The following is a 26,980-nucleotide window of genomic DNA, read 5'->3' on the forward strand; positions in this document are numbered from 1 at the left end:
TGCTGTGACAAAAGTGACTAGAGGATAAGGGAGATTTTGAATTTCTGCACACACTTGTGGACAGTGGACACTTTTGGATTGTGTGAGGCCCACTGATATCTGAGCGCTATGTGACAGGCTCGATGGCACAGCTGTGACAAAAGTGACTAGAGGATAAGGGAGATTTTGAATTTCTGCACACACTTGTGGACAGTGGACACTTTTGGATTGTGTGAGGCCCACTGATATCTGAGCGCTATGTGACAGGCTCGATGGCACAGCTGTGACAAAAGTGACTAGAGGATAAGGGAGATTTTGAATTTCTGCACACACTTGTGGACAGTGGACACTTTTGGATTGTGTGAGGCCCACTGATATCTGAGCGCTATGTGACAGGCTCGATGGCACTGCTGTGACAAAAGTGACTAGAGGATAAGGGAGATTTTGAATTTCTGCACACACTTGTGGACAGTGGACACTTTTGGATTGTGTGAGGCCCACTGATATCTGAGCGCTATGTGACAGGCTCGATGGCACTGCTGTGACAAAAGTGACTAGAGGATAAGGGAGATTTTGAATTTCTGCACACACTTGTGGACAGTGGACACTTTTGGATTGTGTGAGGCCCACTGATATCTGAGCGCTATGTGACAGGCTCGATGGCACAGCTGTGACAAAAGTGACTAGAGGATAAGGGAGATTTTGAATTTCTGCACACACTTGTGGACAGTGGACACTTTTGGATTGTGTGAGGCCCACTGATATCTGAGCGCTATGTGACAGGCTCGATGGCACAGCTGTGACAAAAGTGACTAGAGGATAAGGGAGATTTTGAATCTCTGCACACACTTTTGGACACTGGACACTTTTGGATTGTGTGAGGCCCAATGAATATCTGAGCGCTATGTGACAGGCTCGATGGCACAGCTGTGACAAAAGTGACTAGAGGATAAGGGAGATTGGATTGCTTTTAAAAAAGCAGTTTGCGGAGCAGTGGGTAAACAGCAATGCCAGCCTGTCAGGAAGCCTTAAAAGGCAGCCCAACAACCAACACCACTGATACACCACTATATAGCCTCCCCTTGCACTGCACACACAGTGACTGGTGTGTTGTGCAGGCCAAATCGCTAGCAGCAGAAGCAGTTTTTTTGTCTTCTTCCCTGCCTAACGCTCTCCCTACAGAATCAGCAGCAACCTCTCCCTATACTAAGATCGGCAGAAGTAAGATGGCGGTCGGCGTGCACGCCCTTTTATACCCCCTGTGACGCCCACCAAAGCAAGCCAATCACTTGCATGCCCTTCTGAAAGATGGTGGTGACCCGTGCCTATGTCATCACGTTGCCCACAGTGTCCGTGGATCCTGATTGGCTGAAAAAGAGCGCAAAACAAACTTTTGAAACGCGACTTTGGCGCGTAAGTCGCCGACCTCGTGGCCGACCTCATCCTAGGGTCGGGTTTCGTTTCATGAAACCCGACTTTGCCAAAAGTCGGCGACTTTTGAATTTTTTCGACCCGCTTCGCTCAACTCTAGTTGCTTCTGCTTCATCCAAGAAGTCCTCATGATCTTTAATTACCTTCAATGTTGCTATTCTTTCTTCCAGTCCCTGCACCTTTTCCTTTAAGAGGGCAACAAGTCTGCACTTCTGACAGGTAAAGTTGAGTTTTTGGGCTAGAAGATCCGTAAACATGTAGCATGTGTTGTGGGTGACCATGTGGATTTTCTTCTCTTCCATATTGATATTGCTGATGCAGTCTATGATGGGTGGACGGAGCGCGGTTTTGCAATGTCCTCAAACAGCGAGACCCGGCAAGTCCCAGCGATCGACCAGCTTAAGGCGACTCTTCTCCTCTTCCCAGAAAGCACCGGAAATATGCAGATGAGCATGGTCCCCATGGTTCTGTCTGGGGTTCCCCGAGGTGAAGGGGTACGTCCCGGTAGTGAGTAGACTGGTGTGATAGTCCGTGGAGTTTACGCCAAATCTTCCTTACCACCGAAGAAGCAGCCCCTCCTGGTCATTTGGAGGAAGGCGACCTGGGAGTGTATTTTTCCTCCATTTCCCAGTCCCTTCCCTCACCGGTGTGAGAAGCAGGTGTGCTGCGGGGGAGTAGGGGCATGTCTCAGCCCTCGCCATTAGTCAACCCAGAGAGGCGCAAACCTCGTGGTGAAAATGGTTGGAGGGTGGTGTTCCCGTGGTGAATACCGGGGTTGTGAGTGTGGTGACACAGGGGGACACCTCTGTTGTCGATCCCAGAATGAGTTCACCGAAATATGACAAACGAATTGTGGCAATAAACGTTCAGGTCCGGACCTGTGTGTCAACGAGCATGTATGGGTGGCAACCAAAAAACATCTTGTGGAAGAGTGTTGCGGAGTCTTTCCAGCTCATACCGAACATACACATACATAACTCAATCCCCAGGTCGACACTTTGGAGATGAGTGGTGCCTCCAGAACATACTATGCCAATACCAGTGGTGCGTTTGTCATAAACCTGAAGTGCAGGTAGTGGTTGGGGTGAACTCTGGATCTAGGCATCCCCGCTGTAGGTGGTGCCTTGATGAGGAGTGGTCTTGAGGGTCCAGAGGCCCCTCATTAAGGGGAGGGTACTGTCATGATCCAGGTCGGATCTGACAGTTTAAATGCACAAAGTAACCTTTTTTTTCCCTTGGCTGTGTGCCAAAGGTGGTTTTGCCCCTGGTGCCAATTAGGGTCATTGCACTGTGGTGATTTCAGTTGTAGTTTTCCCCCCGGTGGCCTTTAGGGTCATTGCACATTGGTTACCTGTTTGTGCACATGATTACTGCAAAATGGGACGCCCTCACACCCAGGGCAGTGGGGTACTCGGTACCGGGCCCGATGGTCCTCAATGGGAGATGTCACGGTAGCTGGAACCCAGCCCGTGGCCCTGGGCGCCCATTGTAAATGTTCAGTGTCAATGTGTAAGTCGTGACGCCACCTGTGGTGTTCAGCAATGAAGATGAGTGACGCTGACGCTGCAGAGAGATCCTCTGAGACAGATGGTGTGGTGCAGCAGTGATGTTATAGCCCTCCACAGGCAGGACTGTAGTCCCAGGGCAGAGTAGGTGAAGTGACACGTAGATGGTGTAGTGTCAGGCGCAAGGGATGTAGCAGTGCTGGGCAGGTTGGCGCAGGAATAAGTGGAGGACACCAGGCATGTAGTTCCAAAGCTTTACTCACAGTCTGTTGTACAAACAGGTGCCTGCCTCCGTGCCGTGTCATCAGGGTCAGGGACTCAGTCAACCTCCAGGCCAGTTGGAATACTCCTTTCCAACACTCCGCCAACATGTGCCTTTCTGAACGCCTCCTCTTATAGCGCCTTTAAATGAAGTACTCCTAGTACTGAGTTACACTGGAGTTCCTCCTGTCCGATGTTCTTATGAACTCTACTTGTACGGCAGACAGCTGTGGCCTGCTTCGGGGACTTCTTGCTACTAAGTCCCGGCTCACTATCCAGTTGCTGTTGTGCCCCCAAGTTTGTGTGGGAATAAAGTGGTCACTACTTCTATTCCTCTGGTGTCTGCTGCAGGACCATTAGTATCCATACAACCTCTGGGACCAGGCCCCGGCCTTGCGCTTGGAACTTCTAGGGTTCTCTTCTAACCCAAGTCTTCTGTTCCCTTTTACTCCTCACGTTCCGTACTAGTCTTTCTTTCTATGGAGAATCAGGCTTTCAGTCTATGTTGCTCTCTCTCTTCCTTTCCCGTGCCAGCAGACCCAGGTCACTGGGATCTGCTGCAGCACTTCCATCCATCTATCCCTCTCTCCAGGGATCTTCTTCTCTCCAACTCTCTAACCAACTCACTGACTGTCCTAAACTCTTCCTGCTCCTTGTAATGTAATCTAACTCCACCCACCTCCCAGCACGTTTCGTGTTCCAAGCAGGGAGCCACCAATGGGTGCTTTGCTATACTCCAAGCAGGGAGCCGCCAAAGGTGCTTTGCTGCACTACTTTGTGGTGTGGGGTGTAGGTGTTGGAGCGTGGTCAGGAGTCTTCACCTTACCTGGATGGTGGGATACCACACCTCAGGAGGAGGTGCAGTACTTCTGTGGCGACTGAGCCTCAGGGGCGCCACACAAAGCCCTAAGCCCTGCCTAGACACTGTATTCTGCCGATCTCGCTGCTCCTGCAGCTCTCCTTAGGCTAAATGCAAAATGTATCACATAGAAACAGAAAAAGAATAAGATGAACTCTTCCAGGGCAGGGTCCTCGCTCCTCCTGTACCAGTTATGACTTGTATTGTTTAACATTATTGTACTTGGTTTTATTATGTATACCCCTCCTTACACGTAAAGCGCCATGGAATAAATGGCGCTGTAACAATAAATAATAATAATAATAATAACTCTTACATGGACTGTAAATACGATGGTTCAGCTTCAGCACCAGTATCAACACTACAGGACTCTGATCGTTAATCTGTGCACACACAGGCTAGGACAAGTACTCTCTCCCTCCAATACTAACTGTCCCTGAGTTGTGCAGTGGCGTCGGTGTGCTGAACGTGGCGGTGCCTGTCATATTATAACCTCTGATGAGGTAATGCGGTCAGTCAATCAGAGTAATGCCACTATGAAGACGGCTATGGCATTATAATGACTGGCAGGAAATTATTGGCTGTGTAACAGGCGCAAACATGCAGAATAGGGATTCAAGCTTCAAATCCAAGCACTAGTTATTGGTTGCCAAGTACAGAGCATATCCAAGCACCCAGATATTTGTTTGATATCCGAGTATAAGAGAACATGTTCACTTATCACTAGAGTTGAGCGAAACGGGTCGAAAAAATTCAAAAGTCGCCGACTTTTCGCAAAGTCGGGTTTCATGAAACGAAACCCGACCCTAGGATGAGGTCGGCCACGAGGTCGGCGACTTACGCGCCAAAGTCGCGTTTCAAAAGTTTGTTTTGCGCTCTTTTTCAGCCAATCAGGATCCATGGACACTGTGGCCAACGTGATGACATAGGCACGGGTCACCACCATCTTTCAGAAGGGCATGCAAGTGATTGGCTTGCTTTGGTGGGCGTCACAGGGGGTATAAAAGGGCATGCACGCCGACCGCCATCTTACTTCTGCCGATCTTAGTATAGGGAGAGGTTGCTGCTGATTCTGTAGGGAGAGCGTTAGGCAGGGAAGAAGACAAAAAAACTGCTTCTGCTGCTAGCGATTTGGCCTGCACAACACACCAGTCACTGTGTGTGCAGTGCAAGGGGAGGCTATATAGTGGTGTATCAGTGGTGTTGGTTGTTGGGCTGCCTTTTAAGGCTTCCTGACAGGCTGGCATTGCTGTTTACCCACTGCTCCGCAAACTGCTTTTTTAAAAGCAATCCAATCTCCCTTATCCTCTAGTCACTTTTGTCACAGCTGTGCCATCGAGCCTGTCACATAGCGCTCAGATATTCATTGGGCCTCACACAATCCAAAAGTGTCCAGTGTCCAAAAGTGTGTGCAGAGATTCAAAATCTCCCTTATCCTCTAGTCACTTTTGTCACAGCTGTGCCATCGAGCCTGTCACATAGCGCTCAGATATCAGTGGGCCTCACACAATCCAAAAGTGTCCACTGTCCACAAGTGTGTGCAGAAATTCAAAATCTCCCTTATCCTCTAGTCACTTTTGTCACAGCTGTGCCATCGAGCCTGTCACATAGCGCTCAGATATCAGTGGGCCTCACACAATCCAAAAGTGTCCAGTGTCCAAAAGTGTGTGCAGAGATTCAAAATCTCCCTTATCCTCTAGTCACTTTTGTCACAGCTGTGCCATCGAGCCTGTCACATAGGGCTCAGATATCAGTGGGCCTCACACAATCCAAAAGTGTCCACTGTCCACAAGTGTGTGCAGAAATTCAAAATCTCCCTTATCCTCTAGTCACTTTTGTCACAGCAGTGCCATCGAGCCTGTCACATAGCGCTCAGATATCAGTGGGCCTCACACAATCCAAAAGTGTCCACTGTCCACAAGTGTGTGCAGAAATTCAAAATCTCCCTTATCCTCTAGTCACTTTTGTCACAGCTGTGCCATCGAGCCTGTCACATAGCGCTCAGATATTCATTGGGCCTCACACAATCCAAAAGTGTCCAGTGTCCAAAAGTGTGTGCAGAAATTCAAAATCTCCCCTGTCCTATAGACACCTTGTACCTTGTTTTACATTACTATATAGTTTGTTGGATTTTGTCTACATTTCTACCAAAAATGAGGAAGGCTGGTGGAAGAGGCCGTGGAATTGGGCGGGGGTTGGCAGCTGGTAATGATGGTGTTGGTGGTGGATCTGATGGTAGTGGCAAGAGCAAAATAGGACCGAATGCAGGAGGTGCTGACCCTGCGTCATCGTCTGGCTACATAAGGCCTCAAACGCTTAGTTTTCTAGGAGTTGGCAAACCGCTTTTAAAGCCAGAGCATCAGGAAAAAGTTTTGTCTTACATTGCTGACTCAGCCTCCAGCTCTATCGCCTCCTCTTCTTCAGTTGTAAAAAGTAAAAGCACTGAGTCGTCTTTGGAGGCTCATGTTCATGAACCACACCTTTCCTTGTGTCCTTCACCCCAACCAAGACTGAAGGATGACGCAGGCCATACTACTGATTACTCCATGGAGCTGTTTTCACATACCATGCCTGTATTATCAAGTGAAATGGTGAATTACCCAGGCCAAGTTGAATCTGACATGGAGTGCACTGATGCACAGCCGCTGATGGATGATTCTGCTGGTACATTCACTCAGAGCACTACATTGTCCTCGCAGTGTACAGAGCCAGATTCTGACCCTGATGAGACTCAGGTGCCCCTTCCCGCACACTATACCACCATACACGGTGACACAGAGGAAGGTACACATGTCATAGAAGAGGAGGTGATGGATGACCCAGTTGTTGACCCAGATTGGCATCCATTGGGGGAAGAGGGTGCTGCTTCCAATAGCTCAGATGAGGAGCATCCACAGCAGACATCGACATCGCAACAGCTGTTATCTGGCAGGCCCGGAGCACTCCAAAGACAGGTTCCAAACATCAAAAGAGCTGCTGGACAGCTTGTCCAGAGGGTCAAAAGATCACAGCGTGCTAGGCCGCAAAATGTCTGCCAAAGTAGGAAGAGTGCAGTGTGGCACTTTTTTGAACAAAATCCTCATGATCAGGCCAAGGTTATCTGTAAGAAGTGCGCAAAGACCTTTAGCCGAGGGAAAAATCTGAAAAATTTGAATACCAGTTGCATGCTTAGACATTTAACCAGCATGCACTTGCAAGCGTGGACACAACACCAAACCTCAAGTGCCACATGTGCAACTGATCACAACGAAGGTAGTCAGCAACGCTACATTGTTTCCCCCACTGTAAGCCCACCGGTTAGCACAGCAGCAAATGTTGAGGTGTCGTTGCAAGGCCACAGCAGTCAGGGAATCCCACTGTTATATCAACGAAAGACTGATTCTAGGCCATCAGAAAGAACACCAACTCCATCACCATCATCAACCCTCTCTCAGTCCGCCCTGTCCACCGCTACTTCCACCATATGCAGCTCTCAAGTCCAGCTCACCCTCCCAGACACTATGAGTAGGTCAAGAAAGTAGTCAGTCTCTCATCCGCGTACACTGGGTTTGAACGCCCACATTGCCAAACTAATCTCGTTTGAGATGATGCCCTTTCGGTTGGTGGAAAGCACAGCTTTCCGCGAACTCATGGCCTATGCAGTACCACGCTATGACCTACCCAGTCGCCACTTCTTCTCTCGCAAAGCCATCCCAGCCCTCCACCATCATGTGAAAGACCGCATTGTCCATGCACTCAAGCAGTCAGTGAGCGGAAAGGTGCACCTCACAACTGATGCATGGTCCAGTCGGCATGGCCAGGGCCGTTACGTGTCCATCACTGCGCACTGGGTTAATGTGGTGGATGCAGGGTCCACAGGGGACAGTGGTGGTGGGACAGTGCTGCCTAGCCCACGGTATAGGAAACAGTTGGCTGTAGGCGTTCGACCCTCCTCCTCCTCCTCCAGAAGCGAAAGCTCGTCCACAGAGCGCAGTCGTACGAGCACTCCATCTGCAGCTGCCACTGTTGCACACGATGTGTCCCCCTATCGAGCAGCTAGTGGAAAGCGTCAGCAGGCTGTGTTGCAGAAGATGTGTTTGGGCGACAGACACACCGCCGAGGTGCTGGCCGAGTACTTGAAGCGACAAACTGAGTCATGGCTGGGCAGTGTACATCTTGAGGCAGGCAAGGTAGTTAGTGATAACGGCCGTAATTTTGTGGCAGCCATAGCCCTTTCAAAACTCAGCCACATACCTTGCTTGGCTCACACCTTGAACCTGGTGGTGCAGTGCTTCCTCAAAAATTATCCGGAGTTAACAGCCCTGCTCCAGAAGGTGCAAAGACTGTGCGCGCACATCCGCCGGTCGCCTGTACACTCCGTTCGTATGCAGAAGCTGCAGCGATTGCTCCACCTTCCCAACCACCGCCTCATTATCGACATTGCAACAAGGTGGAACTCCACCCTGCACATGGTGGAACTCCACCCTGCACATGGTGGAGCGGGTGTGCGAGCAGAGGCAGGCCATAATGCATTTGTGGGAGGATACACGGCCAGGCACTTTGAGAGCAGACATGGAGTTGACAGGTGTGCAGTGGTCGAAGCTGAAAGACCTTTGTAAAGTCCTTCAGTGTTTTGAGGAATGCACACGGCTGGTAAGCGCAGACGACGCCATCCTAAGCATGAGCATCCCACTTATGCGTCTGCTCATGCAAACTTTGACGCACCTTAAGGAGCAGGCGTCTGCAGCCAATGTTGATGAGGAGGAAGAGGAGGAGGGAATCCTTGATGACATTCAGCCATTGTCTGCTCAGGGACCTCTCCTGGACGAGGTGGAGGAAGAAGAGGAGGAGGAGGAGGATGATGGGGATGATTACTTAGGGGAGGAGGATGCATCTCGTGGGGCAAGTGAAAATGTTGGCGTGGCAAGGTCTGGTACAGGGTTTGTGCGTGACTGGAGGGATGTGGATTTGCCAGAAAGTGCTCCTCCACCCAGCACTCGCAGTGCATCATTGACACCGGGAACATTGGCCCACATGTCAGATTATGCCTTGCGGATCCTAAAAAGGGACCCCCGCATTGCCAAAATGATGAACGATGACGACTACTGGTTGGCCAGCATCCTGGATCCACGCTATAAAGGCAAATTACAAAACATCATGCCACAGGAGAACCTTGACCTAATATTGGCTACTAAACAAGCAACTCTGGTAAATCGGTTGCTTGAGGCATTCCCAGCACACAGCAGCGGTGATGGTTCTCACACGAGCCGTACGGGCCGGGGGCAGCTTGGCAGAGGTGTTCGTGGTGCACACAGCAGAAGTGGCGTTGGAGACAGGGGTTTCATGACAATGTTGTGGACTGATTTTTCAAATACCGCTCACACAACTGGTAATACTGCATCGATGGAAAGTGACAGGAGACAGCAGTTGTCAACTATGGTTACAAACTACTTTTCCTCCCATATCGATGTTCTCCCACACAGGTCATTCCCCTTTGACTATTGGGCCGCTAAACTGGACACCTGGCCTGAATTGGCCCAATATGCCTTACAGGAGCTCGCTTGCCCAGCTGCAAGTGTGCTATCGGAAAGAGTCTTCAGTGCAGCTGGATCAATCCTGACAGAAAAAAGGACCCATCTGTCAACCCAAAATGTGGATGATCTAACCTTCATTAAAATGAACCACACATGGGTTTCCAAGGATTTTGTCCCACCTTCCCCTGATGACACATAGGGTGACAGAAAAATGGCTTGCTTTGGTCCACCTCTTCCTGGTACTTCACCTATTTCGCCTTTTGCATCAGCTGAATGTCCAACATCAACATATGCCACTTTCTAAAACTCCCTAACTGTGCTGCCTCCCCCCCCATGGCCGGGGTCACCACCTAGCGCACGACACCGTGCGAGTGCCGTTGCCCTGGACAGGTGGGTAGGCCGACTCTTGGGCGCGGGCACTGGCACAGGGTCCCTCATAGTGCAATCAAGTGTCTCTGACGGTGGTGGTGCACACCCGCCGTCAGACACACCGCTGTACTATGAAGGGCCCAGTGCCAGTACCGACGCCCACGAGTGGGCCCCCCTTGCTTGGGCAGGGCCCCAGCATTTGCAATCTTTACCTCTCCCTGCTCCTCCGCTGTGTAATCTGGGCCGTCAAATCCATACTGTGCCTGACACCGTCTGAGCCTGCCTCCTGAGACATATATTTTGAATGTGTACGCTATCCATACATGTTATCTGGGGATACGGTACCCTTTCTAACCTTTGTGCAATCACGTGCAATCCATACTGGGCCTAACACCGTCTGAGCCTGCCTCCTGAGACATATATTTTGAATGTGTACGCTATCCATACATGTTATCCAGGGATACGGTACCCTTTCTAACCTTTGTGCAATCACGTGCAATCCATACTGGGCCTAACACCGTCTGAGCCTGCCTCATGCTGTATAGACATATATTTTGAATGTGTACGCTATCCATACATGTTATCCAGGGATACGGTACCCTTTCTAACCTTTGTGCAATCACGTGCAATCCATACTGGGCCTAACACCGTCTGAGCCTGCCTCCTGAGACATATATTTTGAATGTGTACGCTATCCATACATGTTATCCAGGGATACTGTACCCTTTCTAACCTTTGTGCAATCACGTGCAATCCATACTGGGCCTAACACTGTCTGAGCCTGCCTCATGCTGTATAGACATATATTTTGAATGTGTATGCTATCCATACATGTTATCCAGGGATACGGTACCCTTTCTAACCTTTGTGCAATCACGTGCAATCCATACTGGGCCTAACACCGTCTGAGCCTGCCTCCTGAGACATATATTTTGAATGTGTACGCTATCCATACATGTTATCCAGGGATACGGTACCCTTTCTAACCTTTGTGCAATCACGTGCAATCCATACTGGGCCTAACACCGTCTGAGCCTGCCTCCTGAGACATATATTTTGAATGTGTACGCTATCCATACATGTTATCCAGGGATATGGTACCCTTTCTAACCTTTGTGCAATCACGTGCAATCCATACTGGGCCTAACACCGTCTGAGCCTGCCTCCTGAGACATATATTTTGAATGTGTACGCTATCCATACATGTTATCCAGGGATACGGTACCCTTTCTAACCTTTGTGCAATCACGTGCAATCCATACTGGGCCTAACACCGTCTGAGCCTGCCTCATGCTGTATAGACATATATTTTGAATGTGTTCGCTATCCATACATGTTATCCAGGGATACGGTACCCTTTCTAACCTTTGTGCAATCACGTGCAATCCATACTGGGCCTAACACCGTCTGAGCCTGCCTCATGCTGTATAGACATATATTTTGAATGTGTACGCTATCCATACATGTTATCCAGGGATACGGTACCCTTTCTAACCTTTGTGCAATCACGTGCAATCCATACTGGGCCTAACACCGTCTGAGCCTGCCTCCTGAGACATATATTTTGAATGTGTACGCTATCCATACATGTTATCCAGGGATACGGTACCCTTTCTAACCTTTGTGCAATCACGTGCAATCCATACTGGGCCTAACACCGTCTGAGCCTGCCTCCTGAGACATATATTTTGAATGTGTACGCTATCCATACATGTTATCCAGGGATACGGTACCCTTTCTAACCTTTGTGCAATCACGTGCAATCCATACTGGGCCTAACACCGTCTGAGCCTGCCTCATGCTGTATAGACATATATTTTGAATGTGTACGCTATCCATACATGTTATCCAGGGATACGGTACCCTTTCTAACCTTTGTGCAATCACGTGCAATCCATACTGGGCCTAACACCGTCTGAGCCTGCCTCCTGAGACATATATTTTGAATGTGTACGCTATCCATACATGTTATCCAGGGATACGGTACCCTTTCTAACCTTTGTGCCATCACGTGCAATCCATACTGGGCCTAACACCGTCTGAGCCTGCCTCCTGAGACATATATTTTGAATGTGTACGCTATCCATACATGTTATCCAGGGATACGGTACCCTTTCTAACCTTTGTGCAATCACGTGCAATCCATACTGGGCCTAACACCATCTGAGCCTGCCTCATGCTGTATAGACATATATTTTGAATGTGTACGTTATCCATACATGTTATCCAGGGATACGGTACCCTTTCTAACCTTTGTGCAATCACGTGCAATCCATACTGGGCCTAACACCGTCTGAGCCTGCCTCCTGAGACATATATTTTGAATGTGTACGCTATCCATACATGTTATCCAGGGATACGGTACCCTTTCTAACCTTTGTGCAATCACGTGCAATCCATACTGGGCCTAACACCGTCTGAGCCTGCCTCATGCTGTATAGACATATATTTTGAATGTGTACGCTATCCATACATGTTATCCAGGGATACGGTACCCTTTCTAACCTTTGTGCAATCACGTGCAATCCATACTGGGCCTAACACCGTCTGAGCCTGCCTCCTGAGACATATATTTTGAATGTGTACGCTATCCATACATGTTATCCAGGGATACTGTACCCTTTCTAACCTTTGTGCAATCACGTGCAATCCATACTGGGCCTAACACCGTCTGAGCCTGCCTCATGCTGTATAGACATATATTTTGAATGTGTATGCTATCCATACATGTTATCCAGGGATACGGTACCCTTTCTAACCTTTGTGCAATCACGTGCAATCCATACTGGGCCTAACACCGTCTGAGCCTGCCTCCTGAGACATATATTTTGAATGTGTACGCTATCCATACATGTTATCCAGGGATACGGTACCCTTTCTAACCTTTGTGCAATCACGTGCAATCCATACTGGGCCTAACACCGTCTGAGCCTGCCTCCTGAGACATATATTTTGAATGTGTACGCTATCCATACATGTTATCCAGGGATATGGTACCCTTTCTAACCTTTGTGCAATCACGTGCAATCCATACTGGGCCTAACACCGTCTGAGCCTGCCTCCTGAGACATATATTTTGAATGTGTACGCTATCCATACATGTTATCCAGGGATACGGTACCCTTTCTAACCTTTGTGCAATCACGTGCAATCCATACTGGGCCTAACACCGTCTGAGCCTGCCTCATGCTGTATAGACATATATTTTGAATGTGTTCGCTATCCATACATGTTATCCAGGGATACGGTACCCTTTCTAACCTTTGTGCAATCACGTGCAATCCATACTGGGCCTAACACCGTCTGAGCCTGCCTCATGCTGTATAGACATATATTTTGAATGTGTACGCTATCCATACATGTTATCCAGGGATACGGTACCCTTTCTAACCTTTGTGCAATCACGTGCAATCCATACTGGGCCTAACACCGTCTGAGCCTGCCTCCTGAGACATATATTTTGAATGTGTGCGCTATCCATACATGTTATCCAGGGATACGGTACCCTTTCTAACCTTTGTGCAATCACGTGCAATCCATACTGGGCCTAACACCGTCTGAGCCTGCCTCCTGAGACATATATTTTGAATGTGTACGCTATCCATACATGTTATCCAGGGATACGGTACCCTTTCTAACCTTTGTGCAATCACGTGCAATCCATACTGGGCCTAACACCGTCTGAGCCTGCCTCATGCTGTATAGACATATATTTTGAATGTGTACGCTATCCATACATGTTATCCAGGGATACGGTACCCTTTCTAACCTTTGTGCAATCACGTGCAATCCATACTGGGCCTAACACCGTCTGAGCCTGCCTCCTGAGACATATATTTTGAATGTGTACGCTATCCATACATGTTATCCAGGGATACGGTACCCTTTCTAACCTTTGTGCCATCACGTGCAATCCATACTGGGCCTAACACCGTCTGAGCCTGCCTCCTGAGACATATATTTTGAATGTGTACGCTATCCATACATGTTATCCAGGGATACGGTACCCTTTCTAACCTTTGTGCAATCACGTGCAATCCATACTGGGCCTAACACCATCTGAGCCTGCCTCATGCTGTATAGACATATATTTTGAATGTGTACGCTATCCATACATGTTATCCAGGGATACTGTACCCTTTCTAACCTTTGTGCAATCACGTGCAATCCATACTGGGCCTAACACCGTCTGAGCCTGCCTCCTGAGACATATATTTTGAATGTGTACGCTATCCATACATGTTATCCAGGGATACGGTACCCTTTCTAACCTTTGTGCAATCACGTGCAATCCATACTGGGCCTAACACCGTCTGAGCCTGCCTCCTGAGACATATATTTTGAATGTGTACGCTATCCATACATGTTATCCAGGGATACGGTACCCTTTCTAACCTTTGTGCAATCACGTGCAATCCATACTGGGCCTAACACCGTCTGAGCCTGCCTCATGCTGTATAGACATATATTTTGAATGTGTACGCTATCCATACATGTTATCCAGGGATACGGTACCCTTTCTAACCTTTTGCAATCACGTGCAATCCATACTGGGCCTAACACCGTCTGAGCCTGCCTCCTGAGACATATATTTTGAATGTGTACGCTATCCATACATGTTATCCAGGGATACGGTACCCTTTCTAACCTTTGTGCAATCACGTGCAATCCATACTGGGCCTAACACCGTCTGAGCCTGCCTCCTGAGACATATATTTTGAATGTGTACGCTAGCCATACATGTTATCTGGGGATACGGTACCCTTTCTCACCTTTGTGCAATCACGTGTAATCCATACTGGGCGTGAGAACGGCTGGCGAGCTTTTAAGCAAGCTACAGCACCTGTCCAGACAAGTACAGGGATTCCCTAGCGAGGAGACTTATTTGATTGTTTTCAATGTTGGGACAGCAATTTTTGGGGAGCACTATACTCTGGAGAATGATAGATGGGGCCCACCATACACTGGAACATTCCAAAGGTGGACATCAGACACTGGAGCAGCATTTACAGGGCCCATTATACACTAGAGCATTAGAAATGGGGCCCATTATGTTTGGAGCATTATTTGGGCCCATAAGACAGTGGAGCTTCATCCATGGGGACCAACATATACTGTAGCATTATGTGGAGCTCATCATATACTGTTTCAAACATTATATGGGACCAATGATTCTGTATGGAGAAATAGATGGGCCTCGTCATGAGATGTAAAAAGTGAGGTATTTTTCATTGTACTATACCGCTATTTCTCTGCCGTATCGGAGCATGATGAGTTGTGGTATGTGTTAAAGGGGCGCTCTTTCGCCCAGGGCACATGAAAACCTGGAGCCAGCCCTCCCCCCCACAGTTTGTAGCCAAATAACCCCCATTTTTCAGTGCGTAACTTGTATTATGAAATTAATTAAGGTTGACAAGCTTAAGAAAGAAGAATTGATGCTTTTGGCATTCAAATGGGCACTGTAGGTGTGTTTCCTGTCCTCCTCTCACTGCCGACTTTTATTCCCCATTGACTTACATTGGGTTTCGTGTTTCGGGACGACCCCGACTTTTCCCTATAATCGGACGATCTTGCTCGACCCGACTTTTGGAAAAGTCGGGTTTCACGAAACGAAACGCGACCCTAAAAAACCAAAAGTCGCTCAACTCTAGAAGCAACCATTCAGGATACGGAAAGTGAGAAAATCTTCAGAGCACATACAGAGGCTGAAAAGTGGAGCCATGTGATGAAAAGAAGCAAATGGATCAAGTGGTCATCACCACCCACACAGCTTAGGCTGGTTTCACACTTGCGTTTTTTTGCGTTGTATTTTAGCGCTAAAAAACGCATGCGTTTTTTCCCCTATATTTTGCATGGGATGCGCTTATGTGCGCATACACATGCGTTTGTATGTGTTTTTACGCGCATGCGTTTTTTTGTGGTGTGCGCTCGGGCACACAAAATGCATCCTGTTGCATTTTTTGGGCGTCCGACTTGCCTCAAAAAAAGCATGCGCGCGCAATGCGTTTTTTTACAGCAAGACACCCATTATAAGTCTATGGGTGCGCATTGGCATGCTCATGTATGCGTTTTTTTGCGCATGCGTTTTTTTGTTGACCATTAGTTAGATAATGGAATTTAGGGGTTTGGGTTAGAGTTAGGGTTAGTTAAGAGGGTTTAGGGTTAGTATGGTTTGGTTAAGGGTTAGGGTTTGGGGTTAGTTAGGGTTTAGGGTTAGGGTTTGGGTTAGGGTTAGTAGGGTTTGGTTAAGGGTTAGGGTTAGGGTTAGTATGGTTTGGTTAAGGGTTAGGGTCAGGGTTAGGGTTAGGGTTAGGGTATGGTTTAGTTAAGGGTTAGGATTAGGGTTAGGGTCAGGGTTAGGGTTAGGGTTAGTAAAGTCATGGTTTGGGTTAGTGTGAGGGGCCAACTAATGTTGGAAAAAAACGCAAACGCGGTAAAAACGCACTAAAAACGCATACAAACGCATAAAAACGCTGCGCTTTTTCATGCATGCTCATAAAAATGCTTGAAAAAAACGCAGCATTTGTATGCGTTTGTATGCATTTTTTCCATGCGTTTTTTTTGCGGGAAAAACATGCTGCAAAACAAAGCAAGTATGAAAGTAGCCTTAGTAACCAATATGAAGCCCTCATGCTGGAGAACAAAAATGGCACAGCTCAGGATGATACCGTATCTACAAGAGAAGACACACTATCAACAAAAGAAGTTACTCTATCAACAAAGGCGGAAACAAATGACACTCAAAAATACTCACGAGCAACAAGCAGTACGTCCGGAAAGAAAAGAAGAGTGGTAGTTATGGGCGACTCACTACTAAGTGGCACGGAGGCAACTATCTGCATGCCGGACATAACCGCACGAGAAGTATGCTGCCTCCCAGGAGCAAAAATCAAGGATGTGGACAACAGGATACCAACTATCCTCAAATCCAAGGACGACTACCCTTTCCTACTGATACATGTAGGCACAAGCGACACGGCAAGAAATGACCTACCAACTATCTGTGAAGACTTTGAAATTCTGGGGAAGAAAATAAAGGAACGGAACGTACAGGTTGTTTTCTCATCAATCCTCCCTGTCGATGGTCATGGCATCAGAAGATGGAATAGGATACTAGAGGTGAACAACTGGCTACGACGGTGGTGCAGGCAGCAAGGATTTGGATTCTTGGACCATGGCGTGAATTACCTCTACGATGGACTTCTCGCAAGAGATGGGATACACCTCACAAAACCTGGGAAACATATATTCGCCAGAAGACTTGCCACACTCATCAGGAGGGCTTTAAACTAGAAGAAGAGGGGATGGGAGGAAAAACAGCAGACAAGAACATGCAGCAGAAGGACAAACTAATCAAGGATACTAGATGTGGTAAAGAGGACCCAAGACAAGGTACTCAGAAGGATGCTAAGAAAAAGGAAGCAAAACTTCTTTCCTGCATGCTGACCAACGCAAGAAGCCTGACGAATAAGATTGAAGATCTGGAGTTGGTAATGTATGAGGAAAAATACGACATAGTAGGAATAACTGAGACATGGTTAGACGACAGCTATGGCTGGGCGGCTAACTTGCAAGGATATGATTTGTTTAGGAGGGATCGTAAAAAAGGAAAGGGGGTGGAGTCTGTCTATATATAAAGTCCCCTTTAAAGCCCACACTAAGAGAAGATATACAAGAGGGAAATGAAGAGGTGGAGTCTCTATGGGTGGAGATACAAGGAGGGAAAAGTAATAAAATCCTCATAGGGGTTTGTTATAAGCCACCAAATATAACAGAAGCCACTGAAAATGTATTATTGAAACAAATAGACAAAGCAGCAAATCACAATGAGGTGATTATTATGGGGGACTTCAACTACCCCGACATAGACTGGGAAACTGAAACCTGCGTATCTCAGAAAGGAAACCAATTTCTGTCAGTGACCAAGGATAATTATCTGTCACAACTTGTGCAGGGCCCAACTAGAGGGACAGCCCTTCTGGACTTAATTTTAAGCAACAGGCCAGATAGAATAACAGAAGTACGAGTCGATGGGCACCTAGGGAACAGTGACCACAATATAATACAATTCCACTTGTCTTTCAGTAAGGTGCCCTGGAAGGGGGTTACAAAAACGCTGAATTTCAGGAAAGCAAAGTTTGATCAGCTTAGAGAGGACCTTCGCCGAATTGATTGGGACAATGTCCTCAAAAATAGGAGCACAGAAAATAAATGGGAAATATTTAAATCAGTTTTACACACCCACTGCGAGCTAGCCATACCGTACAGAAATAAAAGGGCTAGGAACAGGAGAACACCAATGTGGCTAAATAAGGATGTTAAAAGGGCAATAAATAACAAGAACAAGGCATTTAAGAAGCTAAAACAAGAAGGCAATGAAGAAGCATTAAAAAGTTATAGAGAAAAAAATAAAATGTGTAAAAAACAAATACTTTTAGCAAAAGTGGAAACTGAGAGACTCGTTGCTAAAACAAACCCCAAACTATTCTTTAATTATATAAACAGTAAAATGATTAAAAATAAAATTGATGGTGTCTGCCCTTTAAAGAACAATGAGGGTGAAATCATAGAGAGCGATGTGGGAAAAGCAAATGTTTTAAATACTTTTTTCTCAACAGTGTTCACACAGGAAAAGGATTTGCCAGGGGAAATGCAGAGTGATAATGTAAACTCCCCATTAAGTATTACCTGCCTATGCCAGGAAGAAGTGCAGAACCGCCTTAGTAAGATTAAAATTGACAAACACCAGGCCCTGATGGCATTCACCCTCAGGTATTAAGGGACTTAAGTAATGTGATAGACCGGCCTCTATTCCTTATATTTAAAGACTCTATAGAAACAGGATCTGTTCCTTTTGATTGGCGGCAAGCAAATGTGGTACCAATATTCAAAAAGGGGTGTAGAAGGGAACCTGGAAACTATAGGCCGGTATGCTTAACATCTGTTGTGGGTAAAATTTTTGAAGGGTTTCTAAGGAATACCATTATGGAATATCTCAATGTTAATAAATGTTTAACTCCATATCAACATGGATTTATGAAGGATCGCTCCTGTCAAACTAACCTGATCAGCTTCTATGAGGATTTAAGCTCTCAAATGGACCAAGGAGAATCATTGGATGTCATTTATCTCGACTTCTCTAAAGCATTTGACACTGTCCCACATAAAAGATTGGTAAGTAAGCTTGGGCTAGGGGAAAATGTGTGTAAATGGGTAGGTAGCTGGCTTAGTGATAGAAAACAAAGAGTGGTTATTATTGGTGCATACTCAGATTGGGCCAGGGTTACTAGTGGGGTACCACAGGGTTCTGTATTGGGCCCCCTACTATTTAGTATATTTATTAATGATCTAGTGGATGGCTTACACAGTAAAATATCAGTATTTGCAGATGATACAAAACTATGTAAGGTAGTTAACACAAAGGAGGACAGTTTGCAACTACAGACAGATTTGAGTAAATTGGAGAATTGGGCTGAAAAATGGCAAAATGAGGTTTAACACAGATAAGTGTAAGGTTATACACATGGGAAGGAGAAACAGATGCTACAATTACTTACTAAATGGGAAACTGCTGGGGAAATCAGACATGGAAAAAGACTTAGGCATCTTAGTCAATAAGAAGCTAAATTGGAGTGCCCAGTGTAAGGCAGCTGCCACCAAAGCAAATAGGGTCATGGGATGTATTAGAAGAGGTCTGGGGACACGAGATGAAAACATAGTTCTCCCTCTGTACAAATCACTCGTCAGACCACACTTGGAGTATTGTGTGCAATTTTGGACGCCGGTGCTCAAGAAAGACATTACTGAACTTGAAATGGTTCAAAGGCGGGCTACTAAAATGATAAATGGAGTTGGTTCATTACAATACCCAGAAAGTTTATCAAAATTAGGTCTGTTTACTCTAGAAAAGAGAAGACTTAGGGGAGACCTAATATATATGTACAAGTATATCAGTGGGCAATACAGAGATCTATCCAATGAACTGTTTGTACCAAGGACTGTGACAAGAACAAGGGGGCATTCTCTTCGTTTGGAGGAAAGACAATTTCTGCACCAGCATAGAAGAGGGTTCTTCACGGTAAGAGTAGTGAGGCTCTGGAATTCTCTTCCTGAGGAAGTGGTGATGGCCAACTCACTGAATGAATTTAAGAAAGGAATGGATGCTTTTCTTGTGAGTAACAGTATAGAAGGATACGAATAACATAATATTATAGGTAGATGGTGTTAGGCATCGGGTTCCTGCCACTGCACAGCAGGAATCCAGAGCCTTGCACCCAGCGGTCTCCCATTCTTCGGCTGCAGTGGAGCCTGCTCAACAGATTTCGCCGGTCCCGGCGCTCTGCCCAGGCCAACTCCATGGGTTTGCTTGCTGCTGCCACCTCTGGCACAGCTATGACAATGCATGCTGCTCAGCAGCAAGATTCTCCAGGGACTAAGTCCTCATGTCGGGCCATGCTCAGTGGCGTGAGTGGAGTGATCTCCCATTGGAGATCGAGGGTCACGTGCTCAGGTCCTGCTCGTGTTCGGATTGGCCCATCCGAGAAGCCAGGAAGGTCCCAGATGCCCGTGGTTATAAAAGGTTCGCATGGCCGCTCGCCCATTCACTAGTATAGACTGTATTTACAGACTATGTGGAGTGAATGATGTATGCACGTATGAATGTGTCTGGTGAATGACTCATTAAGAAACCCCTACCCTTGGTACGCATGTGTTGTGCAGCCTAGCCTGCTAGCGCCCAGGCTTAGGCGTAGGTAGGTCTGAGGTTGAGTCAGGCATCTGGCCTCACCAGGGACTCGGCACGCCTCAGTTCACGTGCTCCATAGCCAGCGTCTATAGTGGCGCTCGCGGAGCAACGCCGCATGTTCAGTGGGCCTAGAAGGACTCTAACCTTGTGTCCTTGTGGTAGAGTTCTGTGGCCGTACACTGTGTGCTCTTTTGGCCGAGCTCTGTGAGTTAACAGGCTCCGGCATCTACTTTCAGCGGTGGTGCGGCTCTGTGCAGTAACAGAGTTCGCCCTGTTCACATTGGGTGACGTAACCCACGTGTGACTGATTTCACACCACTTAATTCTTCCGCCATTACTTGGCAGCAGTGTACCACCTCTGCACGGTGGACCCCGGGCTGCGAATCCACCTACTATTATTTTATAATTTGGTGCGTTCCGCCAGCCCTAACAGATAGTTGACCCAGCTTAGGGGAAGGAATTTTTTTCCCTGTGGAGAAAATTGGCTTCTACTCTGTGGGTTTTTTTGCCTTCCCCAGGATCAACAATGCAGAACAGCTGCACTAGAAATAGGCTGAACTAGATGGACATAAGGTCTTCCTTCAGCCTTCAAAACTATGTATGTTTGTATGTAACTCCACCCACCTGTCTGGATGTATCCGCCTGTATGAGCAAGTCCCGCTCTCCAGCAGCGACTCTAGGGGGCTTCTTTGCCGGAGCTGCAATTTTGATTTTCTGGTTGAGCCAGAGGGAAGGCCCCAGACCCTGATTACAGCTGCTGGAACTGCTTACACACCATGCAGCTCCTCACTCACTTCAGTGAGGCCCAGCAGCAAATGCTCACAGGTCTGAACATGGCCCGAGGCTCACCAGAAAAAAAAATGTATGGGTTGGTGATAATGTCACGTGCCCCATCCTGAGTGACACGGCCAGCAGGCCGGTAACTGATACAACAGGACGTGGCACGTGTAATTGTCCTATGTGATGCGGCCCGCAGGCGGGTAACTTATACAATAAGACAAGGGAAAAGGGAAAACCTGGGTAACAATAACAATGGTGGCCCTGCAATAGGGAACGGGGAAATGGAGACCTCCTGCACTCCCCTGAGTCAGTGTCTCTACACTCCTAACGTTCTCTAGGCCGGTTCCACACCAGGCGCTGATCAGGAACCTAAAAAACCCTGACTCGCCCTGCACCTAAACCCTCACTAGGGAATTGGTTGGTGCGGAAACTAATTCCACCACTGCACTAAACACACATAAGGAAAAGTGACAAAACAGGGGAGCACCACTTAGCTTTGCTCTGTTGCTTATGCTCCCAGCAGCAGAGCCCACCACCTGCATGCATCTTTTCCTCCACCGTGTCCAACATCTGGGTGCACTGTCCAGCAACGGAGTCCAGCACCTGAGTGCAGCTGTCCAGCAACGGGGTCCAGCACCTGAGTGCAGCTTCAGCAAAAGAGTCCAGCAACTGAGTGCAGCTCTACACTATAGCTGCCACTCCACCAAGCTTTGCAAGAAATCTTCACTGACACCATAGCTGCCACTCCACCATGCTTTCCATGAACTCCTCACTGACACCATAGCTGCCACTCCAGGACTCTGACTGAGTTGTCCTGGACTCTTCTCAGCACCATAGTGCAGCCTTGGAGCAAACAGAGTCCACACCTGCGTGCAGCTGTCCAAAAACAGAGTCCAGCAAATGAGTCCAGCTTTTCTGCCAGAGTCAAACATTTTGAGTCCAGCTTTCAGCAAGCGAGTCCAGCATCCTGAGTGCAGCTCTACACCATAGCTGCCACTCCACCAAGCAATGCCAGCCCTCCTTGCAGACACCATAGTTGACACTCCACCAATCCATGTCAGCCCTCCTTGCAGACACCATAGCTGCTACCCCAGCACTCTGACTGGGCTGCCAGTGACTCTCCTTCAGCTCCATTCTTTACCCAGGCTTGCTTGCAAATGAGAAACTATCACCAACAGTGATTAACACACCTGATACTCTTTTATAGAGCAATCACACCTGTCACATAATCACGTGCACAAACTCAGGTAACCAGTGTGCAATGACCCTAATGGTAGCCGGGGGAAAACTACAAATGAAATTACCACAGTGCAATGACCCTAATGGCCACCGGGGCAAAACCACCTTTGGCACACAGCCAAGGGAAAAAAAAGGTTACTTTGTGCATTTAAACTGTCAAATCTGACCTGGATCATGACAGACATGTGGGACTGTTCTGCGTCCTGGAGGGCAAAGGGATCGCTGAACTGCTCCCCAGAGAAGAGGAGTAATATGGCTGGACGGCCAGTGTTGCGCCCTCTCTGCTGGATAGCAAAACCTCTCCTGAATGGACATAGCAGGTCCCTGGACTAATTCACCAGCAACAGACTGTGTTCTAGGACCAGGCAGCACGCACGGGGCACGTAGGGTAGTGCCATACACAAAGGAAGGAGGACGCCTCCCCTAAAGAACTTTTGACCTCGCGGACTGGTCATATTTTGTAAATATGTTGTATGTGTAACCTGGAGGACTGCAAGCCAGGTACCCCTTAAGAGAAAAAAGACTCTTGTGCTGTTCTCCCTGCGTGGAGTATTGTATGTACTTAATAAAGTATTTGAGTAAATCGTCCGGGATGACTATTGTTAAAGGGAGGGAGAATGTAAGGGATGTCTAAAGCCATGATATACGTGCCTTTTATTTATGTTACGTATATTTAATGTTGATTAATGTCCACTGTTTAATTCTCTGTATGCTTTGCTAGTATCGTATTTATGCAGGGCAAGTGTAGTTCCCTAGTAGGCCCACTAGATGGGGATATAGTTATGCTCACAATGTAAATAGTTAATGTAGGAGGGGCTAACTGTGGTTAAGCCAGGGAGCATATGGCATTTTAGTCAGTTGGGCTTAGTAACCCTGACAGGGCAGGTAGCCCAGTAACGTTTAAGGAAATGAGCCCAGCTGTTCAGGGCCTGAGGGCCACAAATGACAGCAGTGCAGAACATTGCAGTCCCGAGCACTACACTGCAGATGGTAGTGAGACAATTGGCAGCAGTACGGAAGCACAGATTGCTCATTATGAGTCAGCTTGCTACTTGGGCAGATGTCCTTTTGTCTGGGGCGAAACAGACAGGGGAACTCTCTAAGATGGTGAAGCTGGACAGGAAGGATGCTGTGATGCTGACTGGGACAGGACGACCTGGAAATGTTCTGGAAGGTGACTGCGAGAAACTAGGGAAAGTGAAGAAGGCAAATTGTGTGTTACCTGATGTAAATGCTGTAACTGAAGAGAATGGACTGAGAATACAAAAGAGTAAAGTTTCTTGTTTAAAGTTGGAATTGGACTGTGTCTTCGTTTTTGCCAAAAGGGTTGGAAAAAATATGCAGCCTCCTGGGGAAGGCCCTGAAGGTGAGAAGAATGGTTCAACAGATATGCTGAGAGAGAACTGTCATGTCTGTGAGGGAAGACCAGGGCGTGCCTGAGCCATTTACCTCAGCCACGACTACCGCCCTGGTCTACCCTTACACATGCTTTGTTTTACATTACGGTGGAATCTAAAACTAAAAAAAGTTCAAAAATGTTTCAATTAGTAATCCACACAGTTTAACGTGCTTTGTGTAAAATTATGGTGGTTTAACATTTTTAAAAACCACTTGGCCTGCTACAGTTCACAAAATGTTTTTCTTTCAAAAAATTACTATTGTCATACAGTGAAGGAAATAATTATTTGATCCCTTGCTGATTTTGTAAGTTTGCCCACTGACAAAGACATGTACAGTCTATAATTTTAAAGGGAGATTAATTTTAAGATTTTAAGATTGAGAGATAGAATATAAAAAATAAAATCCAGAAAATCACACTGTATAAATTATATAAACTTAATTGCATTTTGCATTTTGCAGTGAGAAATAAGTATTTGATCCCTCTGGCAAACAAGACTTGGTGTCAAAACCCTTGTTGGCAAGTACAGCAGTCAGATGTTTTTTGTAGTTGATGATGAGTTTTTCACACATGTCAGGAGGAATTTTGGTCCACTCCTCTTTGCAGATCCTCTCTAAATCATTAAGATTTTGAGGCTGTTGCTTGGGAACTCGGAGCTTCAACTCCCTCTATAAGTTTTCTATGGGATTAAGGTTTGGAGACTAGCTAGGCCACTCTATTACGTTAATGTGCTTCTTATTAAGCCACTCCTTTGTTGCCTTGGATGTATGTTTTTTGGTCATTGTCTTGCTGGAAGACCCAGCCACAACCCATTTTTAATGTCCTGAAGGAGGGAAGGAGATTGTCACTCAGGATTTTACGGTACATGGCTCCATCCATTTTCCCATTGATGCGGTGAAGTAGTTCTGAGCCCTTAGCAGAGACACACCCCTAAAACATAATGTTTCCACCTCCATGCTTGACAGTGGAGACAGTGTTCTTTGGGTCATAGGCAGCAATTCTCTTCCTCCAAACACGATGAGTAGAGTTAATGCCAAAGAGCTCAATTTTTGTCTCACCTGACCACAGCACCTTTTCCCAATCACTCACAGAATCATCCAGGTGTTCACTGGCAAGCTTCAGATGGGTCTGCACATGTGCCTTCTTGAGCAAGGGGACCTTGCAGGCACTGCAGGAATTTAAACCTTAGCGACATAATGTGTTACTAATGGTTTTCTTGGTGACTGTGGTCCCAGCTGCCTTGAGATCATTAACAAGCTCTCCAGTGTAGTTTTAGGCTGATCTCTCACCTTCCTCAAGATCAAGGATTCCCCACAAGTTGAGACTTTGCATTGTGCCCCAGATAGATGTCGATAGACAGTCATTTTTTAATTCTCCCTTTTTCTTACTATTGCACCAACAGTTGTCTCCTCACCCATTGCATTATGTATGGTTTTGTAGCCCATTCTAGCCTTGTGCAGGTCTATGATCTTGTCCCTGACATCCTTAGAAAGCTCTTTGGTCTTGCACATGTTGTAGAAGTTAGAGTCTAAGGCTAGCTTCACACTAGCGTTTTGGCCCGCAGCACATGGCTGCCGCTAAGCCCCGCCCCCTCCGGTCATCTCCTCCTAGTATTGCACATCGCTGCATGCGATCTGCACACCCTATCTTTAGCATAGGATGCACAGACCGTGCGCTGGCCATGCGCTAGTAGGATTTTGTGTGCCCTGCGCCCTTTTGATGGTGCGCCGACATGCACCGAATGCACCATGTTGCGTTTTGGTGCGCTCGGAGCACCGTCAAAAGGGCGCAACGCACGCAAAATCCTACTAGCGCACGGCCAGCGCATGGTCTGCGCACCCTATGCTAAAGATAGGGTGTGCAGATCGCATGCAGCGATGTGCGATACTAGGAGGAGATGACCTGAAGGGGCGCGGCAGGAGGTGGGGCTTAGCAGCGGCTGTGCACTGCAGGCCAAAACGCTAGTGTGAAGCTAGCCTGACTGATTACTTGAGTATGTGGACAGGAGTCTTTAATAATGGTGACTACTTTATGTAAGACAGCTGTCTTTAATGCAGGTAACAAGTTGATTAGGAGCATCTAACTGGTCTGTAGGAGCCAGAACTCTTAATGGTTGATAGGGGATTAAATACTTATTTCGAACCGCAAAATGCAAATAAATTTATATAATTTATACAGTGTGACTTTCTGAATTTTATTCTTGATATTCCATCTCTCAATGTTAAAATTAGCCTGCCCTTAAAATTATAGTCTGTTCATGTCTTTATCAGTGGGCAAACTTACAAAATCAGCAAGGAATCAAATACTTATTTCCCCCACTGTATAAAGGCTTTGCACAAAGTGCAAAGCCAGGAAAAAAATTGTAAGGAGGGTAATACAGGATCATACTCAATTACTTCCTTCACTGTAAATACTGTATAACCTGCTTTGTGTGAAATTTTGTTGGTTTGAAATGAAAACAAAAAATGCCCTGCTATAGGTGCACTAATTTGGTTGTTAAAAAATTAACTTTTGCCATATACAGTGGGTACGGAAAGTATTCAGACCCTTTTAAAATTTTCACTCTTTGTTTCATTGCAGCCATTTGGTAAATTCAAAAAAGTTCATTTTTTTCTCATTAATGTACACTCTGCACCCCATCTTGACTAAAATAAAACAGAAATGAAGAATTTTTTGCAAATTTATTAAAAAGTAAAAAACGGAAATATCACATCGTCATAAATATTCTGACCCTTTGCTCAGACACTCATATTTAAATCATATGCTGTCCATTTCTTTGTGATCCTCCTTGAGATGGTTCTTGAGATGGAGTCCAGCTGTGTTTAATTAAACTGATAAGACTTGATTTGTAAAGGCACACACCTGTCTATATAAGACCTCACAGCTCACAGGACATGTCCG

This window comes from Dendrobates tinctorius, unplaced genomic scaffold, assembly GCF_039654945.1.
Source record: "Dendrobates tinctorius isolate UK_male_01 unplaced genomic scaffold, ASM3965494v1 ptg000003l, whole genome shotgun sequence".
Taxonomy (NCBI): Eukaryota; Metazoa; Chordata; class Amphibia; order Anura; family Dendrobatidae; genus Dendrobates; species Dendrobates tinctorius.